We start from the raw sequence: 24,203 nt of genomic DNA on the forward strand, positions 1-24,203 counted from the left end.
ACTCAATATGCACCCTGATGTAGAGTTCAATGATCCAGACATCAATGATGTGAGTTCCCAAATGAATATGCATCAGAACCACAACTGAAGGCTTGTTCAAACATGATTGCTGGTCCCATTCACAGTTTCTGAATCAGTAAGTCTGAGAATTTGCACATCTAGCAAGTTCCCAGGTAATGCTGAGCTGTCTGTGATTCACACTTAGAAATACTGCTTTACATCTGACTCTTGGTTTTGGCTTAGGTCGTGATCTCAGGATGTTAGGATTGAGCCCCAAGTCAGGCTCTGGGCTTTTGTGGAGTCTGTTTGAGATTCTCTCTCCCTCTCCACCTCCCACTTGTGCTTTCTCTCTCTCTTTTTCTGGAATAAATAAATGAATCCTTAAAAAAAAAAAAAAGAAATACTGCTTTAGAAAATAGAATCAGGGGCACCTGGGTGGCTCAATCAGTTGGGTCCAACTGTTGGTTTCAGCTCAGGTCTTTGTCTCAGGATCATGAGTTTGAGCCCCAGACTGGGCTCCATTTAAAAATAAAAGAGAGAAAAAAATTAAAAAAAAAAATAAAAGAGAGAGAGTATCTTTAGTAGATTGGCACACCCTCTTATGATTTAAAAGAGAGCATTGAAACTTGGCCTTGCTTTGTTTCTAGACAAGAGTCTCCACTGCTGGTCCGACCATACTCACCACACATCACCAAGTCTGAACTCCACACAGTCATGACAGCTGGGTTCTCTACCATTGCTAGAAGCTTTTTAGGTGCATACACTTCTTATGCAGTAAGAATGTTTCAAGGTAAATTTTGAAAAATTCAACCTCTTTCTTTGCTACTCTTATCTCTGTCTTTGCTTGATCACTGCTGTTGGATTAGGAGGCCAAAGAGTGTCCTTTTGCTGTATAGTTGGCCATTCTTCCTCTGGCCTTGGAAAGGACTGACCCTGAGGACCTTTGTGGCTTCACTTTCAAAATCTGCTACCTAAATATGAATTACATTCAACTGTGGCATAATGAAATCACATATTGAGGTGATTTTGGCCAAAATTCTAACAATGTAAAATAATAACAAAAACCATTATTACTGTCACTAGTAAAGGCAGTCTAGACCGGGGGCCAGCAAAGTGTGGCTTATGGGCCAAGCTAGATTGCTCCTTTTTTTTTTTTTTTTTTTTTTTTTTTGGTAACTAAAGTTTTACTGAAAACCAGCTGCTTCTATTCATTCTTCTATGGTAGCTTTCATGCTACAGAGTTGAGTAGTTGTGGCCTGAAAAAGCAAAAAAAAATGTTTACTCTCTGGCCTTTCACAGAGAAAGTTTTATGACCAGTGGCTTAGAACAGTGGTTCTCAAACCTTACTGCACATTAGAATCATCCAGGAACATTTAAAAACCCCAATGTCCAGGCCCATGCCACAGAGTAATTAAACCAGAAGCTCTTGGGGTGAGACCCAGGTATCAATGATTTTTTAAAGTACTCCTCCTGTACATTCTTACGTGCAACCCAGTTGGAGAGCTGCTGGTGTGTGGCACAGGGCCGCAGAGCATTATAACCAGTGCTCGTGCCCCAAGCACAGAGCTTGTAAGCCCCAGAGAGAGGCAGCCCCCAGTGCAGACATGGAAAAATGAAGAGGTGTGGCCCCAGGTGAGAAGGAGCTCTTACTAGAGAGGGGAGTTTCATCCATCCACCTCATCCAGTCCACGGAGAGCAACCAATAGGAAGAGGGAAGAGCAAAAGTGGAAGAGGGGGTGCCGGGAGGCTCAGCCAGTTAAACATCTGCCTTCACTTCAGGTCATGATCTCAGAGTCCTGGGATGGAGCCCGCATCCAACTCCCTGCTCTACGAGGAGCCTGCTTCTCCCTCTCCCTCCACCTGCTTGTGCTCTCTGTCCTTCTCTCTGCTAAATAAATAAATAAATAAACAAACAAATAAATAAAATATCTAAAAAGGGGGAGGAGCTGAAAGAGTTCTCAGGAATAGCAGTGTGGATCTGCAGATGGTCCACTCAGCCACCGCTCTAAGAGTGCTGCCTGTGAAAATGTGCTGGCTGGACTGGGGGTGGGGAGGGAAGTGCAGATTCCGGCATTCTGAAAATATAGGGAAGAGAATTCAGAAACAAAATAAGCATGTGGGGACGAAAGGCAAAAGAGTTTAAGTAGGTTCACAGTGAGGGAAACAGAAATCACTTACAGATTAAAGGGACTCTGGATAAATGAATATTATATAAAGGCACCACAGAATTCAGAAGACTGAAAGGAAGACAGAGAGGGGTGTACCTGTGCCTGCACCCCAGACACTTCCCTTGTCTAAAGCTAAACTGATGATCTAATGAAATACGTGTTTTCGGGACTATTTAAACATTCATCAGGTCCACAGGGAGGGAGAGGAATCTTCTTCTGAAGTTTTTACCAGGATTCATTCTCTTCTGAAATGATTAGATTTTGGTTTTGGGCTTCTCACCAAAGGATGTGGTCAATTAGCACAAATTCCTCCCTTCGTCCTCTGACTCTCAAGGTGATGCTGACATGGCTCACTGAGTGCTCCCAAGCCTCCAAAAATACACTATTGTGAGGCAGGCTCCGTTCTGCCCTTCTCTCCCCTTGTAAAGCTTTTGGGCTATTCATTCTGAGCACAACAGAAAAGCTACACTTCAGCTGGCCCTTCTCCCAAAATCACAGGTTTCACCCTCCCACCTTTTAACTGCTTCAGTGATGTCCGCACCTGCATCGTTGGCTGTGGCTAAACTCTTCTGGCCTGAGACAGAAACACCTAAAATAACCCTCAAGAATGCCATGAAAATGGAAACTGGGTAAGTGGGATACCTCATTCCTACAAACTGGAGAGGCGGGATGGGGGTGTCCAAATTCAAAGCACAGACAAAAGTTGATCATTGGAGAGCCCATGACCTTAAAATGAATGTAATTTCCCAGTGACTATCAGGCTTCATTAGACTTCCCAAAAAAAAAAAAAAAAAAAAAAATCCTTCTTCAATACTTGAAAAGCTTCCTAAATACTTGAATGTCAATACATTTCCTTAACCGTTGAATTTAGATATTTCATTTTAAATGTGGTGTAGTGTTTTTTGAGCACTGATTTAAGACCGTTGGAAAGCAATGGGACAACCATTTCTGGAAGTTTCTTATATAATAGGAAGTATGAAGGTATGATATAGACATCTTTAGCCCCTCTTCAGTTCATTTTTTTGCCCTGTGCAAAAGAAAGGAAAAAGGTTGAAAAGGATAAAGGGGTTCAAGATAGTCAAAATAATCAAATTCAATAACAGAATCCATCAATGAACATGTTGCTGGGATTCATCCCCTGTTTCTATGTAGGTATAGTCAGTGAAAAGCAACTTGTCAAAGAATACATGTATGGAATAGGTGTGATTCCACTTGTAAAGTTAAGCAAGTGTGTAAACCTATGCAACATATTATTTTAGGTATACACTCACATGGGAAAAGGAAAAAGAAAGGGAATGATAAGCAACTTCTAGGGAGCCAGGTACTTCTGAGATTAAAGAGAAGAGGATGAGATTAAGGAAGAGGGGGTACTCAAAGGTGATGGTGACATTCCATTTCTTCAGGCCTTCTTTGATGTATTAGTCCTTATACCATGAATATTTTATAAATATTTTCTGGTAACTACCTTAATATAATTTTTAAAGCCTATAATATCTTTATCTTTTACCAAGTTTTTAATTATAACCCTCCCCCAATTAACAGAGTAGTATAACCATAAGATACCCATATGACAATCACCTACACTCAGCAATTGTAAGCAATTATAAATGATGTCACAGAATATAGGTGAGTATTTTGACCAAGGCATGAGCCTGAGAGTTTGTGTCTCCAATCAAATGAACTCTGATTATGCCATTTCTACACCTGTGATGTCCATCCACTGACAACACCTTGGTAATTCTGGAATTGCTATTTTTTGATAAAGTGATTCAAGGAACCTCCTAGAAGCTGCAAGAAAGAGAGTATCCTCATCCATCTCCCTGGTGGCAAATATAGCTGTGAATCTGATTGCCTTCCTGGCCCTGTTGTCTTTTGTGAATGCAGCCCTGTCCTGGTTTGAAAACATGTTTGACTACCCACAACTGAGTTTTGAGGTATAATTCTATCATATCTCTCCTCCGTTTTGTTTCTACCTATCTTTGTTTAAAAATCAATAGGCTTGGGGATCCCTGGGTGGCTCAGCAGTGTAGCACCTGCCTTCGGCCCAGGTTGTGATCATGGAGTCGCAGGATTGAGTTCCACATCAGGCTCCCTGCATGGAGCTTGCTTCTCCCTCTGCCTGTGTCTCTGCCTCTCTCTCTCTCTCTCTCTCTCTCTCCCTCTCTCTCTCTCTCTCTCTCTCATTCTGTGTGTGTGTGTCTCTCTTGAATAAATAAATAAAATCTTAAAAATAAAATAAAAAATAGGCTTGTAAATTGCCTTCCCAAACCACCTGTAGTATACTCTTACGCAATGCACACACTCATCATGTAACCCCCATTTTCCCACCACTGCCCCTCCCCATCTCCTATCACCACCTGGAGAGAATGATTGACCTCATGCCAGGAATCCAGGGGACTTCAAATTACTCAATGCCAATTCTGACTCCTAATGGAAAGAGATAAGCAAAACAATGTGAAGAAATATCTATGCTTAAAGAAGACATAAAGGAGGTGAGAAAATCTTGTCACAAGGATGAGGCAGAGGAACAAGAAGCAAATCACCACTCTAATAAGGAATCTGTTTTTGAGTTTTGTAGATTGTATGCTCCTATGTCTTCATGCCCCCTTTCCTTCATGATGGGAGTGGAATGGCAAGACAGCTCATGGTCACCAAACTCATAGGCTATAAGACATTTTTCAATGAATTTGTCACTTATAAACAGCTCTCAAAATCGATCAGTTTAAGGAAGGGGCTGGACCCTAATTTGTGAATGGTGTGCAGCAATATATGTCGGTAAGTAAATACATTGATTTCTCAATACACTTCTTTCTCACAATTCTACATTGGTCAGATAGTCACTGGTGCTTGTGCATAGTGGGCCAGGCACTTGGGTATACATCAGAGAAAAACACAAACCAAAAATCCCTGATCTCATGGAGCCCATACTGAACACAGCACCTCATAACTTTCAATTATGTTGAATTAATCCATGCGTGTGTGTCTGTGTGATGTATACACAGCTAGTCCTTACTACTATGATCATTTACTTTTGAGACCTGTGGATCCAAACCTAGAGTCATATGACTAGGGACAAGAATCAATAAAAAAATATTTGCCACATACCTTCTGTGTGCAATGCACTTACACACTGAGGCCACAACATGGAACAAGTGATGAGGTTTCTGCCCTCATGGCCTCATAGTCTAATAATGTCGAGGGTCTCTTCCTTCCAGCCTTAGAAAGTCTATGAACTCTGAGAAACTGCCCAAGTGCAAAATACTGCCTGGACATCCTAAGGAAATAGTGAGACACAGTTGCTACTCTTCAAGTGGATGAGGGAAGAGAAGAGCTTGGGTTGTGGTCTGAATTTTTGAGACAAGCATCCTATAACTATGTCAGAACTTCAGGTCAGTAGGTTCCAGGGAAATGTTCATGTTTACTTGACCTCAGATGGGACAAGGGAATGTGGGTGAAGCCATTACTTAGGTCATATTTTACAGCTGAGTCTCCAGATTTTACTTTCCCAAAAACAGAATTGTCCCACTCATGAAAATCTTAGGGAAATGGTGAACATTTCTGACCAGCACCATTACTCATTGAAATAAGCCATTTGTAATTAATGTTCAAGGAACACCTGGGTGGCTCAGCAGTTTAGCACTTGCCTTCGGTCCAGGGCATGATCCTGCAGTCCCAGGATAGAGTCCCATGTCAGGCTCCCTGCATGGAGCCTGCTTCTCTCTCTGCCTGTGTCTCTGCCTCTCTCTCTCTCTCTCTCTCTCTCTCTCTCTGTCTCTGTCTCTCATGAATAAATAAATAAAGTCATTAAAAAAAATAAAGTATGTATCTGGCTATAAAAGGAAAGGGGAGGAAAAGCATGCTGCCCACAGTTCTTTTTTTTAAGATTTATATTTATTTATTTATTCATGAGAGACACAGAGAGAGAGGCAGAGACATAGGCAGAGGAAGAAGTAGGCTCCCTGCAGGACTTGATCCGAAGACCCTGGGACCACAACCTGACCCGAAGGCAAACACTCAACCACTGAGCCACCAAGGTGCCCCAGCATGCTTCCCAAGGTTCTAATTGAGATTGCCTACCAGTAAACAACACTATCATCTCACCGAGTTCCCTAAAGACAAAATATGCAAATTTGTCCCCACATATTACACAAATATAACAGCATACTCCATGAAGTACTGATTTGCATTTTATGGTCAGGGTCATTTGACCCACACATCTGATACAGCAGGTCTGTCGTCTCCTGTTTCTCAAATGTTTATTCTTTAACTGGCCAGACAGTAGAGCTTGGCCAAATGTCTTCATTGTTTGGATGCCACCATAAACCGGTTTGCTCTCCTGCCAAAAGTAAACAATGGGCTAAATTAAGTGAATTGCTTTCCATCCCCAACTGCCAGTTGTCAGGAGAAAGTCGTTTTTTTAATGAGCAAAGCAAACTCACAATCCTAGCAGTGCTGAGCAGGTTTGTAAACAGTTATTACGAGAATAGAGAGAGAACAGTAGGAATGATTTCAGTTGGGGGTGAGCCCAACCAGAGGCAGATCCACAGAGGATATTTGAAGACAGGAGCCCAATAGCTTTTGCTACTGTTGAGTCATAATGGCAAAAGCATTTTGTTTTTCCCATTTTCCTATTTACAGGCAACAAAATGGGGATGAGTACCTGCAATTTTTGTTTACCAACCAACAAGTGGTGGGGGAAAGGCATCACATGACCAAAGCATAATATCTAGGTCTGAGGCAAAGCCCAGTGTTATCCAGGTCAGAATATGTATGTAGCATGTTGTCCACAGGACATGAGCTCCTCCTTACTCCATCATCTTTTCTTTCTTAACATAAAAGTAATACTGTGCATGTTTGTTTGTTTACACTTAATTTATACACACCCTGGTATAGAACTCAAAAGGCGCAAAAAGGCAAGAGGGACAAGTAAGTCATCCTCCCTATTTTTCTGTTGCTCAGCTCTTCTCCTTGTACCATAGTATGCTTTTACTCTTGCTCTTTGCACTTAATAACATATCTTGGATGCCATTCCCTATCAGTGTCTATGAGAGTATTCTATAGTCTGAACACACCATTTTTAATTTTAACAGTCTCTTGTTGATGGACACTTACCAATTATCTGCTATTGGAAGCAATGCTACAATCACTGTCCCTGTATATCCAGCATTGTTGCTCAGGCTCTGGGAGAACCAAACGATGTATTGATTCCCCAGTGCAATGCAGCTCTTTCCATCATTCATGTATGGGAAAAGGCAGAGCAGTAGCATTTTAGCCTCCTGTTCCTCTTATTATAAAACTGTACATGGAACCTGCTCTGGAGTGGAGTGGTGCCTCAGATCTGATGGAGTATGCTCAACATAGTTTCAGTTGCCCAAGACCAACTGCAGTTCAGAAGTAGATGCTCCTCCTTCTGATGTGTCATCTAACAGTACATCAGAACACCTACATTATTCGTCTCCCTTTATCACATCACATAAGCATTCTATCATTTCATATCACCACAATAAGGCACTCTGCATTGTACAAAATGACTAGAAGGAAGAATTCACCACAAAAGAAGACCAGAAGCAATACTCTCTGCCACAGAATTGCTGGACGTGGATTTAAATACAATGTCAAGATACAATTCAGAAGTCCAAATATAAAGTTACTGGTGACTCTAAAGAAGCATAAAGGACTCTAGAAACTCCTACTACAGAATTGAGATCTAATCATATGAGAATTAAAAATAGATTAAATGAGATGCAATCAAAATTGTATACTCTAAGCTAGAGTTAATGAGGTGGAAGGGTGTGTGACATAGAGGACAAGTTGATGGAAAGGAAGGAAGCAGAGGGAAAAAATGAGAAAAATAATTAAGAACTCATGAGGAAAGACTTAGGGAAATAAATGATAGCTTGAGAAGGAAGAATATTTATATTATTGGGATTCCAGAAGAGGCTGACAGAGAGACAGAGGACCACAACATATATTTGAACAAATCATAGCTGAGAAATTCCCTAATCTGGGGAAAGAAGCAGGCATTCAGATCTAACAGATAGAGAGGACCCTCCACAAAATGAATAAAAACCATTCAACACCTCGACATTTTATAGTGAAACTTGCAAATTTTAAAAATAAAGAGAAAATTCTTAAAGCAGCTCAAGACAAGAGATTCTTCACTTATATGGAAAGAAATATCAGATTAATAGCAGACCCCTCCACAGAGACCCAGCAGGCCAGAAAGGTCTGGCATGATATATACATGATATTAAATAAGAAGAATATGCAGCCAAGAATACTTACTTTATCCAGCAAAGCTGTCATTCAGAATAGACGGAGAGATAAAGAGCTTCCAGGAGAGGCAGAAAATGAAAGAATATGTGACCTCAAAACCAGCTCTGCAAGAAATATTAAGGGGGACCCAGTAAAAAGAAAGAGGGAGCCCAAAGAAACAATCCCCCAAAACAGGCATTTAGAATATATAATACAATGACACTAAATTCATATCTTTCAATAGTTACTCTGACCATGAATGGGCTTAATGATCCCATCAAAAGATGCAGGGTATCAGACTGGATAAAAAAGCAAGACCCGGGCAGCCCCAGTGGCTTAGCAGTTTAGTGCCATCTTCGGTCCGGGGTGTGATCCTGAAGACCCAAGATTGAGTCCCATGTCGGGCTCCCTGCATGGAGCCTGCTTCTTCTTCTGCCTGTGTCTCTGCCTCTCTCTCTCTCTCTCTCTCTCTCTCTCTCTGTGTGTGTGTGTGTGTGTCTTGTGAATAAATAAATAAAATCTTTAAAAAATAAAAAGCAAGACCCATCTATATGCTGTCTACAAGACTCATTTTAGACCTAAGGACACCTCCAACCTGAAAATGAAGGGATGGGGAACCATTTACCATTCAAATGGTCCTCAAAAGAAACCTGGGGGAGGGGATCCCTGGGTGGCACAGCGGTTTGGCGCCTGCCTTTGGCCCAGGGCGCGATCCTGGAGACCCTGGATCGAATCCCATGTCGGGCTCCCGGTGCATGGAGCCTGCTTCTCCCTCTGCCTGTGTCTCTGCCTCATTCTCTCTCTCTCTCTCTGTGACTATCACAAATAAATAAAAATTAATATTAAAAAAAAAAAAAAGAAACCTGGGGGAGCAATTCTCATATCAGATGAATTAGAGTTTATCTCACAAGATGGTAGTAAGAGATAAAGAGGGACGCTACATCATACTTAAAGGGTCTATCCAACAAGAGGACCTAATAATCATGAATATTTATACCCCAGTGTGGGAGCCACCAAGTATACCAATCAATTAATAACCAAAGTAAATAGATACTTAGATAATAATACACTAATAGTAGGAGACTTCAACATGGCACTTTCAGCAAATGACAGATCTTCTAATTAGAACATCACCAAAGAAACAAGGGCCTTGAATGATACACTGGACCAAAAAGATTTCACAGATATATTCAGAACATTCCATCCAAATGCAACTGAATACACATTCTTCCCAAGCGCACGTGGAACTTTCTCCAGAATAGACCACATACTGGGTCACAAATCAGGTCTCATCAATACCAAAAGATTGGGATTGTCCCCTGCATATTTTCAGACCACAATACTTTGAAACTAGAATTCAATCCCAAGAAGAAATTTGGAAGAAACTCAAACACGTGGAGGTTAAAGAGCATCCTAGTAAAAGATGACTGAATCAACCAGGAAATTAGAGAAGAATTAAAAGCATTCATGGGGGATCCCTGGGTGGCGCAGCGGTTTGGCGCCTGCCTTTGGCCCAGGGCACGATCCCGGAGACCCGGGATCGAATCCCACATCGGGCTCCCGGTGCATGGAGCCTGCTTCTCCCTCTGCCTGTGTCTCTGCCTCCCTCTCTCTCTCTCTGTAACTATCATAAATAAAAAAAAAAAATTATAAAAGCATTCATGGAAACTAATGAAAATGAAAATACAACCACTCAAAATCCTTGGCATATAACAAAAGCAGTCCTAAGAGGGAAATACATTGTAATACAAGCCTCCCTCAAAAATTGGAAAAAACTCAAATACACAAGCTAACCTTGCACCTAAAGGAACTGGAGAAACAACAGCAAATAAATCCTAAACCAAGCAGAAGAAGAGAATATAAAGATTAGAGCAGAACTCAGTGAAATAGAAATCAGAAGATCTATAGAAGAGATCAACAAAACAAGGAGCTGGTTCTTTGAAAGAATTAATATGATAGATAAACCCCTAGCTAGACTTATTAAAAAGAAAAGAGAAGACTTGTATTAATAAAATCACAAACAAAAGAGGAGGGATTACAACCAGTATCAAGGAAATACAAACCATTTTAAAAACATTTATCAGCAGCCATATGTCAACAAATTAGGCAATCTGGAAGAAATGGATGCATTTCTGGAAACTCACAAATTACCAAAACTGAAACAGGAAGAAATAGAAAATTTGAACAGGCCGGTAACCAGAGAAGAAATTGAAGCCCTCATCCAAAACCTCCCAAGACACAAAAGTCCCAGCCAGATGGCTTCCCAGGGGAATTCTACCAAATATTTAAAGAAGGAATAATACCTATTCTACCAAAGTTGTTTCAAAGGATACAAAGGGAGAGAATACTTCCAAACTCATTTTATGAGGCCACCATTACCTAGAAATCAAAACCAGAGAAAGACCTAACCAAAAAGTAGAATTATAGACTAATATCACTGATGAATGTAGATGCAAAAATTCTCACCAAGATACTAGCCAATAATATCTAACAGTATATTAAGAGGATTATCCAACATGACCAAGTGGAATTTATCCTGGGATGCAAGGGTGGTTCAATATTTGTAAAACAATCAATGTGATAGATCACATCAATAAGAGAAAAGACAAGAACCATATGATCCTCTCAATAGATGCAGAGAAAGCATTTGACAAAAAAAATTGACAAAATTGACAAACATTTTGACATTCCTGATCAAAACTCTTCAGAGTGTAGAGATAGAAGAACATTCATCAATACCATAAGAGCCATCTATGAAAAGTCCACAGCAAATATCATTCGCAATGGGGAAAACTAAGAGACTTTCCCCTAAGATCAGGAACATGACCGAGATGTCCACTCTCACCACTGCTATTCAACATAGTACTAGAAGTCCTAGCTTTAGGAATCAGACAACAAAAAGAAATGAAAGGCATTCAAATTGGCAAAGCAGAAGTCAAACTCTCCCTCTTTGCAGATGACATGATACTGTACATAGAAAACCCAAAAGACTCCACCCCAAGATTCCTAGAACTCATACAGCAAGTCGGCAATGTGGCAGGATATAAAATCAATACCGAGAAATCAGTGGCATTTCTGTACACTAACAATGAGACTGAAGAAAGAGAAACTAAGGAATCAATCCCATTTACAATTACCCTAAAACCATAACATACCTAAGAATAAACCTAACTAAGGGGATAATGAATCTATACTCTAAAAACTACAGAATACTTATGAAAGAGATCAAGGAAGACAGAAATAAAACATTCCTTGCTCATGGATTGGAAGAATAAATATTGTCAAAATATCTATGCTACCCAGAGTAATTTACAAATTCAACATAGTCTTTATGAAAATATCTTGGTCTTTCTTCACAGAGTTGGAACAAATAATCTTAAAATCTGTATGGAACCAGAAAAGACCTTGAATAGCCACAGGAATGTTGAAAAAGAAAACCAACGCCAGGGGCATCACAATGCCTGACTTCAAGCCATATTACAAAGCCGTGATCATCAAGACAGTGTGGTACTGGCACAAAAACAGACACACAGATCAATGGAACAGAAATAGATTACCCAGAAATGGAACCTTGACTCTATGATCAACTCATCTTTGACAAAGCAGGAAAGAATATCCACTGGAAAAAGGACAGTCTCTTCAATAAATGGTGTCCGGAAAATTGGACAATCATGTGAAGAAGGATGAAACTGGACCATTTTCTTACACCATACACAAAGATAAACTCAAAATGGTTGTAAGACCTAAATGTGAGACAAGAATCCATCAAATACTAGAGGAGAACACAGGCAACAACCTTTTTGAACTTGGCCACAACAATTTCTTACAAGACACATCTATGAAGGCAAGGGAAACAAAAGCAAAAATGAATTGTTGGGACATCATCAAGGTCAAATGCTTCTGTACAGCAAAGGAAACAGTCAACAAAAATAAAAGACAACCTACAGAATGGGAGAAGATATTTGCAAATGACATAGAGCTAGTTGCCAAGATCTATAAGAACTTATCAAACTCAACACCCAAGAAACAAACAATCCAGTCATGAAATGGGCAAGACATGAACAGACATTCCTCCAAAGAAGGCCTACACATGGCCAGCATGCATGAGAAAATGCTCCGCATCACTTGCCATCAGGGAAATACAAATCAAAACCACAATGAGATACCACCTCACACCAATGAAAATGGCGAAAATTAACAAGACAGGAAACAACAAATGTTGGAGAGGATTGGGAGGAAGGGGAACCCTCTCACACTGTTGGTGGGAATGCATACTGGTACAGCCACTTGTGAAAACTGTGTGGAAGTTCTTCAAGAAGTTAAAAATAGAGCTGCTGTAGGACTCAGCAATTGCACTACTGGGGATTTACCCCAAAGATACTGATGTAGTGAAAGGCCAGGACACCTGCACCCCAATGTTCACAGCAGCAATGTCCACAATAGCCAAACTGTGGAAGGAACCATGATGTCTTTCAACAGATGAATGGATAAAGGAGATGTATTCTATGTATACAATGGAATATTACTCAGCCATCAGAGAAGACAAATACTCACCATTTTCTTCGATGTGGATGGAACTGGAGGGTATTATGTTGAGTGAAGTAAGACAATCAGAGGACAACCATCATAAGGTTCACTTATATGTGCAATATAAGGAATAATGAAAGGGATTTTAAGTGAAAGGAGGGGAGCTGAGTGAGAAAAATTAGAGAGGAAGACAAACCATTAGAGTTTCCTAACTCTGGGAAAGAAACTAAGGGTTGTGGAAGGAGAGGTGGGCAGGGGTATGGGGTTACTGGGTGACAGGCACTAAGGAGGGCACTTGATGGGATGAGCAGTGGGTGTTATACTATATTTGGCAAGTTGAATTTAAATTTTTAAAAATTCTCTCCAAGAAAATAAATAAATAAATATAACATACAAACAAAAGATAAAATAAAATAAAACCCTACATGGCCACATCTGTGTGTCCCCTTCCCACAGATCCTCAGAAACAGGAAAAAAGAATCTCAAGTGCCTTGTGCCAGATCCCTCCCCATGGTCCCTTAATAAGCCTGCCTGTTTTGAAGCCAGTTGAACTAAATGAAAAGCACTAGAGAGAACAAGGAATGAGGATGAGCTTTTCCAACAACAGCAGACTGCTCAAATACATGAAATATTTTTTTCCTGCCTGCTATAGGCACGCTGATTGCAAATGCCAACAAAGGCATTCTAAGAAACCAGAAAGAGAAGAGAGGACTTATAATCAACAAAAAATTTACCATGGGCACTTGAGTCTTGAATGTGAGCTTTAACAAACCCAGTTAGTTGGGGGATGAAAAGCACTGCTACTTTTGAATGCAGTGCTTTCCTGGTTTGTTCTTTACTTTTTCTTAAAGATTTTATTTATTCATGAGAGACACAGAGATAGAGAGAGGCAGAGACACAAGCAGAGGGAGAAGCAGGCTCCATGCAGGAAGCCCGACTCAGGACTTGATTCCGGGACACCAGGACCACACCGTAGGCCAAAGGCGGCGCTTAACCGCTGAGCCAGCCAGGTGCCCTGGTTTGTTCTTTAATTTTTTTTTTAATTTTTATTTATTTATGATAGTCACAGAGAGAGAGAGAGAGAGAGGCAGAGACATAGGCAGAAGCAGGCTCCATGCACCGGGAGCCCGACATGGGATTCGATCCCGGGTCTCCAGGATGGCGCCCTGGGCCAAAGGCAGGCGCTAAACCACTGCGCCACCCAGGGATCCCCGCCCTGGTTTGTTCTTTAAACCAAATCATCGATGTTTTAGGATTTTGGAAAAGTAAATTATTGCTCAATTGTGTGGGTGCCTTTGCCAAATTGGGTGAGCTTCTGGTGAACAACAAAGTCCACTGAATCTTCTGGGTGTCCTGTGGTCAGCCCTTTAAACTGAGAGAGATTATCTGGCCTGAGCAACACCTCTTGGTTGTCAGAACAGAACTAGATGGCTATGCTCACACTTCCACAAATTCACCCTCCATCTTTCTACTGCCCTGTAAACATGGGCACCTGATATTCCCAGGGGATGGTTAAAGCTGAGGACCAAAGAGAGGCAAGGACACACCACAGCCGGAATGAAAGGAACTCCTATTATATCTGTGAGTTTCCTCTTTCTTTTTTTTCTCTTTACTAAATTAATCCCTTTCAATTTAAGTATAATTTATGTACAATAAAGATCCTTTTTTGTGTATATACAAGTTTTGACAAATGTATCACCTGTGTAACCACAACCACAATGAACATATAGAACATTTCTATCATACCTGGAAAATTTCTCTCATGGCCACCTGCAGTCAACAGTACCCCGACCCACCCCCTCATTCCCAGACAGCCTGATCTTTCATTCACTATAGATTACATTTGCTTGTAAAATTTCCTACAAATGGACTCACTTAGCTTTCATGTTGTTGCATGCATTACTTTCCTTCTTACTACCGAGTAGTATTCTATTTCATAGATATTCATAATTTGCTTATCCTTTTGTCTGTTGAAGGACATTTGGGTTGTTTCTGGCTTGAAGCTATGATGAGTATAGCTGCCATAAATACTCATTTACAGTCTTCTTGTGGACATAAGTTTATACTTCTCCAGAGAAAATTCCAAAGAGCATTATTGCTGGGTAATGAAGGCTATGTCTATCAACTTGATAAGAAACTGCCGGTTTATAAACAGGCGTGTGTCAGTTCCCACCAACAATGTACAAGAAATCCAATTGTTCCACATCCTTGTCAACATTTGGTATTGTCTGACTTCTTAGCCATTTTAGTGGATGTGCAGTGTTATCTTACTGTTTTGTTTTGCATTTCTCTGGTGACTAATGATGTCAATCATATTCTTATGTGTTTGATATATATATATATATATATATATATAGTGAAAACTCTTTAGCCATTTTCTATTGGTGCTTGTCCTATTATTATTAAATTATAACAGCTCTTTATACATTCTAAATAAATCCTTTATCAAACAAATATAATGTGAGTATTTTCTGGGACCAATTTTATATCTTCAGTAGCTAGCACTAGGCCTGGCGCATTATAGCAGGTGGCCAGGTCATACTGAATATTAGAAATTATCATTGGGGGTGCCTAGGAAGCTCAGTTGGTTAAGCAGCTGCCTTTAGCTCAGGTCATGATCCTGGGGTCCTGACCTGAGCCTGCTTCTCCCTCTGACCCCTCCCAGCTACTGTTCTCTCTCACTGACTCACTCTCTCAAATAAATAAAAATCTTTAATAAAAAAATTTTAGGGGATCCCTGGGTGGCGCAGCGGTTTGGCGCCTGCCTTTGGCCCAGGGCGCGATCCTGAAGACCCAGGATCGAATCCCACGTCGGGCTCCCGGTGCATGGAGCCTGCTTCTCCCTCTGCCTGTGTCTCTGCCTCTCTCTCTCTCTCTCTCTCTCTCTCTGTGACTATCATAAATAAATTTTTTAAAAAAATTTTTTTTAAATTTTAAAAAGGGATTCTTGGCTGACTCAGTGGTTGAGCATTTGCCTTTGGCTCAAATCATGATCCTGGGGTCTAGGATTGAGTCCCACATCAGCCTCCCTAAGGGAAGCTTGCTTCTCCCTCTGCCTATGTCTCTGCCTCTCCATGTGTCTCTCATGAGTAAATAAATAAAATCTTTACCAAAAAAAAGTTTTCATTGGGCAGAAAGAAGCATTTGTAGAGGCTAAGATTACCAGTTCCAACTCTCTGTAGAAAGTCTCCGAATCTACACAGCCCTTTTCCCTTTCTCAAAATTCAAGCGGAGATAGAAAAAAAAAAGTCTCTGAAACAACAAGTGTTTGACATCATGCATTGCACATTTACTTGTCAATATTGATTCCATAGTCAGAAAAAGAAGCCTGGTTAGGATGTCAGATTTACTAAGCTAGTCACGCCATGTATTCTTCCAAGTGTTTATGCTTGTTTACAGATTCATTCTGAGACAATTGCCACTTATACTCTCTGTGGCTTTGCAAATATCGGTTCTCTAGAAATAGTGATTGGCAGACTCAGTAAGTGAAAATAATTTTCTTCAATAATGCATGTGACATAAACATACGTTTAATCTCCATCTTGTTCTGTAACATTATTTGTTTCAGGGGAAGAAAAGGCCCTGGGACAGTAGTAAATCCTTTGCAGTCTATTTTTTATCCCTGCTCTGCCATATAGTTTTCCTTTGTATACCCAAGCTAAACTCAGAAAGAATTTGTTCAAACGTACAGGTGCTTGTCTACCTAGGGATGACACTAGGTCTCACTTTGCATGACAATTCCGGTAGATTTTAATGGCCCCTGGAGAAGGATTCTGAGGCCTAGTGGATTTGGGAATGTGGGCCTCTGATTAGTGATTAATTAGTCTTCTATAGGCATAGAAGTAGACGGTGACGATGAGTTGAAAATGTTTGGATCTCTCCTTGAAATCCATTTGCCTTGCCATGCCCTCGATACACTGTGGTAAAACTTAGGACTTGCTTCTTCTGTAGAAAATGGAAGTCACTGGGCCTGTGGAAAAATGTCTTCCTTTCCTCTCCCACCAGAGAACTTCTCTGGATGTGAAGCTCTTCATTAAGCTCTTGAATCTTGATTTTTCCCAGCTAATTTGAAGGGAAAGAAAGAAGAAAGAAAAAGAAAGAAAGAAAGAAGAAAAAAGAAAGAAAGAAAGAAAGAAAGAAAGAAAGAAAGAAAGAAAGAAAGGAAAGAAAGAAAGAAAGAAAGAAAGAAAGAAAGAAAGAATAGAAAGAAAGAGAAAGAAGAAAGAAAGAAAGAAGAAAGAGAGAAAGAGAGAGAGAGAGAAAGAGAGAGAGAGAGAAAGAGAGAAAGAGAAAGAAAGATCAATGACCTGAGACCCCCAACCCTAGAACAATTCTGAGGCTGGAGATTTGGAATTCCCAAACAATGACCTCAATACTAATCTCCTACTTCCATGTGTCCCAGCGTTCGTGGCTCCTTCCAGAAAGCGTGATATCACGTCAGGGTCAGTGAGAGCTCTGATTGCAGGGACCATCGCCTGCTTCATGACAGCCTGTACTGCAGGTACCACATGCCATCCTTTGTGTCCTGTCTTCCAGAGCCCACAGAATGGCAGCTTTCAGGGGGGCCGTGCCTCCAACCTGCAGATGCAGCATATGCTACTGTCGGAAGCTGAGAGGCAGAGCTGCTGCTGAGCATATTGTAAAGTGAAATGTGTGGAACATGGTTGAGAAGCTAGGAACAGGAGGGCACAGTAATGTCGTAAATTAATAAAATAGATGACACTACTTCACTTCCAGGACTACTCTCCAGCACCCCTGTAGACATCAACTGCCATTACATTTTAGAGAATGCCTTCAACTCCAGTTCACCTACGAACACAGCAGATGTGGTATCTTGTTGTCAATCTCTATTGAACAGGTATTGTATTCTTGAGTCTAACTTCTTCATATCTATTATTAATAAACAAATTAGACCTATAGAGCCCATCCACTTATTTTTATAACTTTATAACTCTTTTTAAATATAAGAACCTGTGGGACACCTGGGTGGCTCAGTTGGTTGAGTGTCCGATTCTTGATTTCAGCTCAGCTGGTGATCCCAGGGTGCTAAAATGGAAACCCGCCTCAGGCTCAGAGCTCAGGGGGAGCCTGCTTGTCCCTCTCCCTCTGTTTCTCCCCCACTCACACTCACTCACACACACTCACTCTCAACTAAATAAATCTTTTAAAAAATAAATGACTTGTGCAACAATTTATTTTGATTTAGATCACCTTTCATTTTGACTTTTCTCAGCTGAGACTAGGAACTATAATACTAGCTAGTGCTATGCAAGCATTTCTTATGCCCTCAGCTTTGTGATAGGCACTTTGTATGAATTATGTCATTTAACCCTGTTTTTTTTTTTTTTTTCAATAAAAACAGGCCTTAAGAAGTCTTTACCACTATCCAAGGGATCCCTAGGTGGCTCAGCGGTTTGGCGCCTGCCTTTGGCCCAGGGCACGATCCTGAGTCCCAGATCGAGTCCCACATCGGGCTCCTGGCATGGAACCTGCTTCTCCCTCCTCCTGTGTCTCTGCCTCTCTCTCTCTCTGTCTATCATGAATAAATAAATAAATAAATCTTTAAAAAAAAAAAAAAAAGAAGGCTTTACCACTCCAAAAAAAAAATGAATGCAAGCACAATAAAGATGCAAACTTTAGGTCTTTCTGTCTACAGAGTCCATGCCCTTAACTAGTACCCAAGCACTAATTCATTGTTACTGCCTCTCTTTCAAGGGCATCAAGCAGTGCAGGCTGTCCTGAAAACATGGTGATAGCGATAGTGATGGGCATGAGGTGCCACCAGTGACCCATCTGGCCACTCCCACTCTGTACAGTTTCTCTCTGCAAAATCAATACCCCTACCCCATTTGCCCTTCTTAATGAGCAAATGTTTTATAAGGATTGATTCTTGGTTTATTCTGGAAGAAATAGGGGGAGTCCTTGAGCCCAGACAGGATTCAAGAATCAAAACTAATTCTTTGATGACTCTGTCCTTAACCCACCTTAACTTGAATGTGACAGAGAAAATTGGCTTCCTGCCCAATGCTATGTTTAACGTGTCTTCTGCTTACCCACTTTTTCTGTTCTATGGCCCAACTAACTGCTTTATTTCACTTTTCACCAGCACTATTGTCAATGGTCCTGGTTCATCATCCCAGGAAGAAACCACAGCTTGTCTTCTTTAAGGGGCTGCTGTAAATTGATGACCCCATGAACACTGAACTGCAGTTGGATCCCTAATGCATTTTGAGTGCAGCTGCTTCTCCAATGGAACTGTAGGTATAGATGCTGAATTTTCTGCTTTGTGGGGGGAAAAACTATTCTTCATAGATTGATACTTTCATTGTGGAATGAGCTTTAATTGGAAAAAAGGAAAACAGGAGTGAACCTTTCAGATCTCCAGCATCGTCCTCCTCTCCTTCCTTCCTTCCCTTCCGCGAACCCTTCCCCACTGAGAACTACTATGGTATCTCATGATGAGCACAATGTCAATGGTTATGGATGAATTATTCTGTCCCAGGGAAGGATAGCGAGCATTTTGAAAAAAAAAAACATGATATGCATGATGAATGCATGATGCATGATAACCATGTCTCCCTTCAAAGAGTCAACCTGTCCCGTAACAGAAAGCCTACTCATGTGTAAATTTGGTTATGTTCCTGGTGACATTACTGGAAAATAGCACTACTTTTCAATCGAAATGTCCCTTAAGAACAATTGGAGGAAGAAAACTAAGTCCTGGTTGAGATTTGAAGCCTTCCACTGACACTTCCATTGACCAGGAAAGCAGCAGCACCAAAGCTGCTTCCTGGGTATCAAATAAGAACCTTCCTCAATGGGTTCTGAGATTTAATGTGTGTCAGAAGAAAATTCCTGAGACAATGGCAGGGTGCTCTTAAATGAAATGCTCATCGCCAATTCTCTTAATAATACAAAGACCACATTGTGTGAGGAAACAAGAACACCAATGACTGAGTCAAAAGGTGATTCTCCAGAAAGAGATACGTGAAAAGGGTTTTGGAATACTTGAATTTATTTTAGCTATGGTTTCTTTCTTGCTCGTGCACAATTTTTTGAAATGTATATATAAGTAGCTGGAGTGTGTGTGTGTGTGTGTGTGTGTGTGTGGCAGTATAGGTGAACAATGATATTAAATGCCCAAAGGACTCTTTATCTCTAAAGTATAATATACTAGGATATTCTTAACTATTGATCATTTGAATCAAATTTTTCTTAAAATTTATATGCCCCTTCAGTATTCAGATTTTACTTTAGGAAAATACATTTACATGTCTTTTCCTTCTGTTCTCTATGTTCTTTGTGGCAATATTTAAAAATAAAGTCTTCATTTATGTCAGGGGTTCCAGTTATTTATATATTGGCTCTCTTTGGTTTACTGTGACTATTATCTTTCTAACTCCTTTTTATCTTGTCATTTCTTTGCATTTTTCTATTTTGCTTGATTCCTGAGACTCTCAAAGAGAATTTCTTTCCTCTTTCTAATGTGCTTCTATGGCCAACTAATTTTCAAATTTTGTCTGTTGCCATTACTGTTTTTTGGATGCTTATAGCTCTTCTCTGAGGTCTCTTATTTCAAGGAAAATGATAATTACTGTCCTGTTTTTAAAGTTTTCTTTTTTTTCAGTTGCAGAAATTAATATCCATTTGTAATAAAAAGTGACAAACACACACACCTTCCTTCAAACATATATAAATATGTAGAGGATTTGTTGCTTCTATGGAACTAGAAATAGTCCACTTAAATATCTTGTTCAACTTCTTTTCATCTGGCAATATACCTTGGACATTCCTACCAAATCATTTTAAATAGTTCCAGCTCTATCCTTCCCTTCCTACTTCTGTGTGAGTGTACAATTCCACATAAATGAGGTAATATATATGCTGGGAGAAGGAGGGAATCAAACATCTTACATTCTTTCTTCTTGCTTCCTTCCTCTTCCTTGTCCCTGACCCACCACATACACATAACCCAGGCAAAATAACTTGACATTTACTTTCTATACTTTTTGTTCCTGTTCAGGTCCTGTTTTACAAATATATCTTATTGAAGATTGGTATGGTTGTTTTACCATACTGGGATATTCTGGGATCACTCACATTTCTCTGCAGTTTACTTTTCTTCAATAATATTACTTTCTGTGGGATGCCTGGGTGGCTCAGTGGCTGATCATCTGCCTTCAGCTCAGGTCGTGATCCCAGAGTTCCAGGATCAAGTCCCACATCAGGCATCCCATGGGGAGCCTTCTTCTCCCTCTACCTATGTCTATGCCTCTCTCTCTCTATGTCTCTCATGAATAAATGAATATAATAATAATAATAATAATAATAATACTTTGTGGATATTCAGGTCCACTGGCAAAACTTTAACTATTTTTGTCAAAGGCTTCATAATATTCCATGACATATTATGTATATGTATTAACCATTCCTCTAAGAACAAGCATCCACTTTTGGAGGTTTGGTTTTGGTTTTGGCTACTTGGAACAATATCTGCCCACTTACTTCACATACTATTAGCTTTATTCTATAGCAGTGCTAGCTGATAAAATATAATGCAAGTCACATGTGATTTAAAATTTTCTAGTCACCACGTTAAAAATGTAAAAGGAAACTGGTAAGATTAAATTTAATAATATATTTCACCCAATATACCCATGATATTATCATTTCAATGAATTATTTCATATTCTTTTTATTGAACTAATCATTTAAAATCTAGTATATATTTTATACTTAGAGCACATCTGAAGACACATTTTCACTGGCAATACTTGATCTGTATTTAGATTTCATAAAATTTAGTTGAAAAGTAAATTCACATGCCTAAATTGTTCCAAACACACTTAAGAACTTTCCAATAATTCAACTGAGCATCAGTTTTTTAAAGTAAAATTTTAGTTCCTCAGTTCCACATATGAAATAGTTCCATAGTTCAATTAGTAGCTACCATATTGGACAGGGCAAGTCTGTATGGTGGTTTCCTAGGTGGACTGACGGGAGTGTGTATATTTGGTATTAATATACATTGTCAGATTGCTTCTTGGAGAAATATGTTGTCTTAATTTTTACCTGCATTGTGATCTAATCTTTCTAATGTGTTTTATTCATCTACCTTTGTGTGTATATGTGATATTTCTTTTCAAATGCAACCCTGTTCACATAAATCCCATGCTGATTTCTTTTTTAATATTTTCCATCCTTGAGCTGAGGAGGGCATATTATTCTTGAGCCACATGAGAAAGAAGAGTAAGGGCACAGACCAGACAAATGTGCTGATGATAACTTTGGGCTTATTGTGTCCAGAAATCTTACCAATCCCCTGTAAATGTTGAATGGGCTCTGGACTGGCAGAAAGTTCCCCTCCTCCCAGTGAAACCACTTATTGGAGTTTTGGATACATGGTGATGTCTCCACTCATCTTTAGCAAACATAAAAGCTGGAAAGCTGCTTGTTCCCCTCAGTTCACCCTACACCCACCTACCTGTAGTCTTCTAAGGTGGCCAAGATAGGTAGAGTATCTATGTGCTTCCTATATGTCTGAGGTCCCTCAGTGCTGACAGAACATTGCTGTGAATCTATGCACCCTAAGCCTGTTTCAAGACAAGGCTGTGACAACTATTTTTAAGAATCCTACACTCTGTCTAGGCAGCCCAGGAATACTGAAGCCACCATACTTCTCTCTGTTCCTGTCTTCACATCAGTACAGTTTTCACTAGTCTGAGAGACCTTTTTTAAACACTGTATCATGAGTCTAGATATGACTATTTCCTAATTTTAATGAAGATGGAAGCTTCCTTTATTGCTTATTATTCTGTTCATTGTTTTCCACTGGCTTGCAAAAGGAAAGGGGGCCAGAAATGGCATTTCTGTCACCAATACAGAAGCTATGGCTATACTCAAATTCTCTGACCCTGCAGAGGCCTTATAGTCTCAGCAAGAGCAGACTGTAGTCATGGGGTATGGGGAATGTTCTCTGATTTTTCTTCATTAAGCTGGTAAAATCAGCACCCCCAAGCAGTTAGATCTGAGTGAGAAAGTGTCTGTTAACTATACAGATTACCAACATGCATTCATTTTGCAAGTGTTCCCAAATAATTGCTTTAATATTTCTGAGGCTTAATTAGGCCGGTAGGCCACTGTGAAGAGCTTAAGGTGTGCTCTTGCCCATGAGGCTGACTTCCAATTACAGAACATTTCCCAAATCAGGCATGCTTGTAAAGAAGGTATTGAAGGACACAGCGTGCCAGGAAACATTAAACTACCCTAGGTGTACTGGAGGCAGGGATGGGGAGGCAACCATTCACATGTTAAACAGGCAGGAGCACAGAAATTAAGAAAGAAACGTCTGGTACAGGTGCACTATATGGCGTTAATGAACCAGTCCTGAGACTGGTCCTGAGAAAAGCAACTTTTTACAACCTGTTACTTAATTTTAAAAATTGTTTTAAGCTCAAGCAGGAAGGAAAGTATACACTTACCTATTCTCTTTCAGGATCTAAAGACAGCATAAGCTTAAGATCATTACGTTTTCTTTTATATTACAAAGGCGATGTGATTGACCTCTGGAGGTAGAGTGAGTAATTTCAACCCCGGTCCTTAGTGGACTACTTGGCATTTTCATTTCAGGGGATTCTAGAAAGTAAACAATGAATCTGCATCAAGCCAGCCCCTCTCACCTGTTATGCCTTTTGCAAAATGGGAGGACAAGTTTCTGATAGTAGGGATGCAGCCTATAATTATGCAACTGAGAACAGTATTTTTTTTTTTAAGATTTTATTTATTTATTCATGATAGTCACACAGGGAGAGACAGAGAGGCAGAGACACAGGCAGAGGGAGAAGCAGGCTCCGCGCAGGGACCCCGACGTGAAACTCGATCCCAGGTCTCCAGGATCGTGCCCCGGGCCAAAGGCAGGCGCCAAACCACTGCGCCACCCAGGGATCCCTATTTATTTTTGAGAAAATCATTTAAATGACAACCTTGAAATGTAGTCCTCTGGCAACTGAGAAGCAACCAGTTTGCCATGAGAAACCAGGATCAGAGAAAAACTGATATCTTGTGAGCTATATTAATATGCAGAACCAGGTCTACATCCTCCATGTGCTGGGCATGCTTCCAGTAATTTCCATAAGATAAGAGAATTGTAGAACCCTAGGTCACTCAGAAAAGCTTCCATCTCCTCTAGCCACTCCCACCCCAGTCACATAGAGCCACCAAACCCATAGATTACTATGGCTAAAAGCAGAGTTG

The 24,203-nt window shown here is 40.2% G+C and overlaps 1 pseudogene; it reads left to right on the plus strand.

The window, feature by feature from the left end:
- The window catches only part of LOC144281393 (solute carrier family 28 member 3-like), a 52,267-nt pseudogene extending 33,085 nt beyond the window's left edge, over positions 1–19,182 (plus strand).
- The last annotated feature ends 5,021 nt before the right edge of the window (positions 19,183–24,203 follow it).

This window comes from Canis aureus, chromosome 1 (assembly GCF_053574225.1).
Source record: "Canis aureus isolate CA01 chromosome 1, VMU_Caureus_v.1.0, whole genome shotgun sequence".
Taxonomy (NCBI): domain Eukaryota; kingdom Metazoa; phylum Chordata; class Mammalia; order Carnivora; family Canidae; genus Canis; species Canis aureus.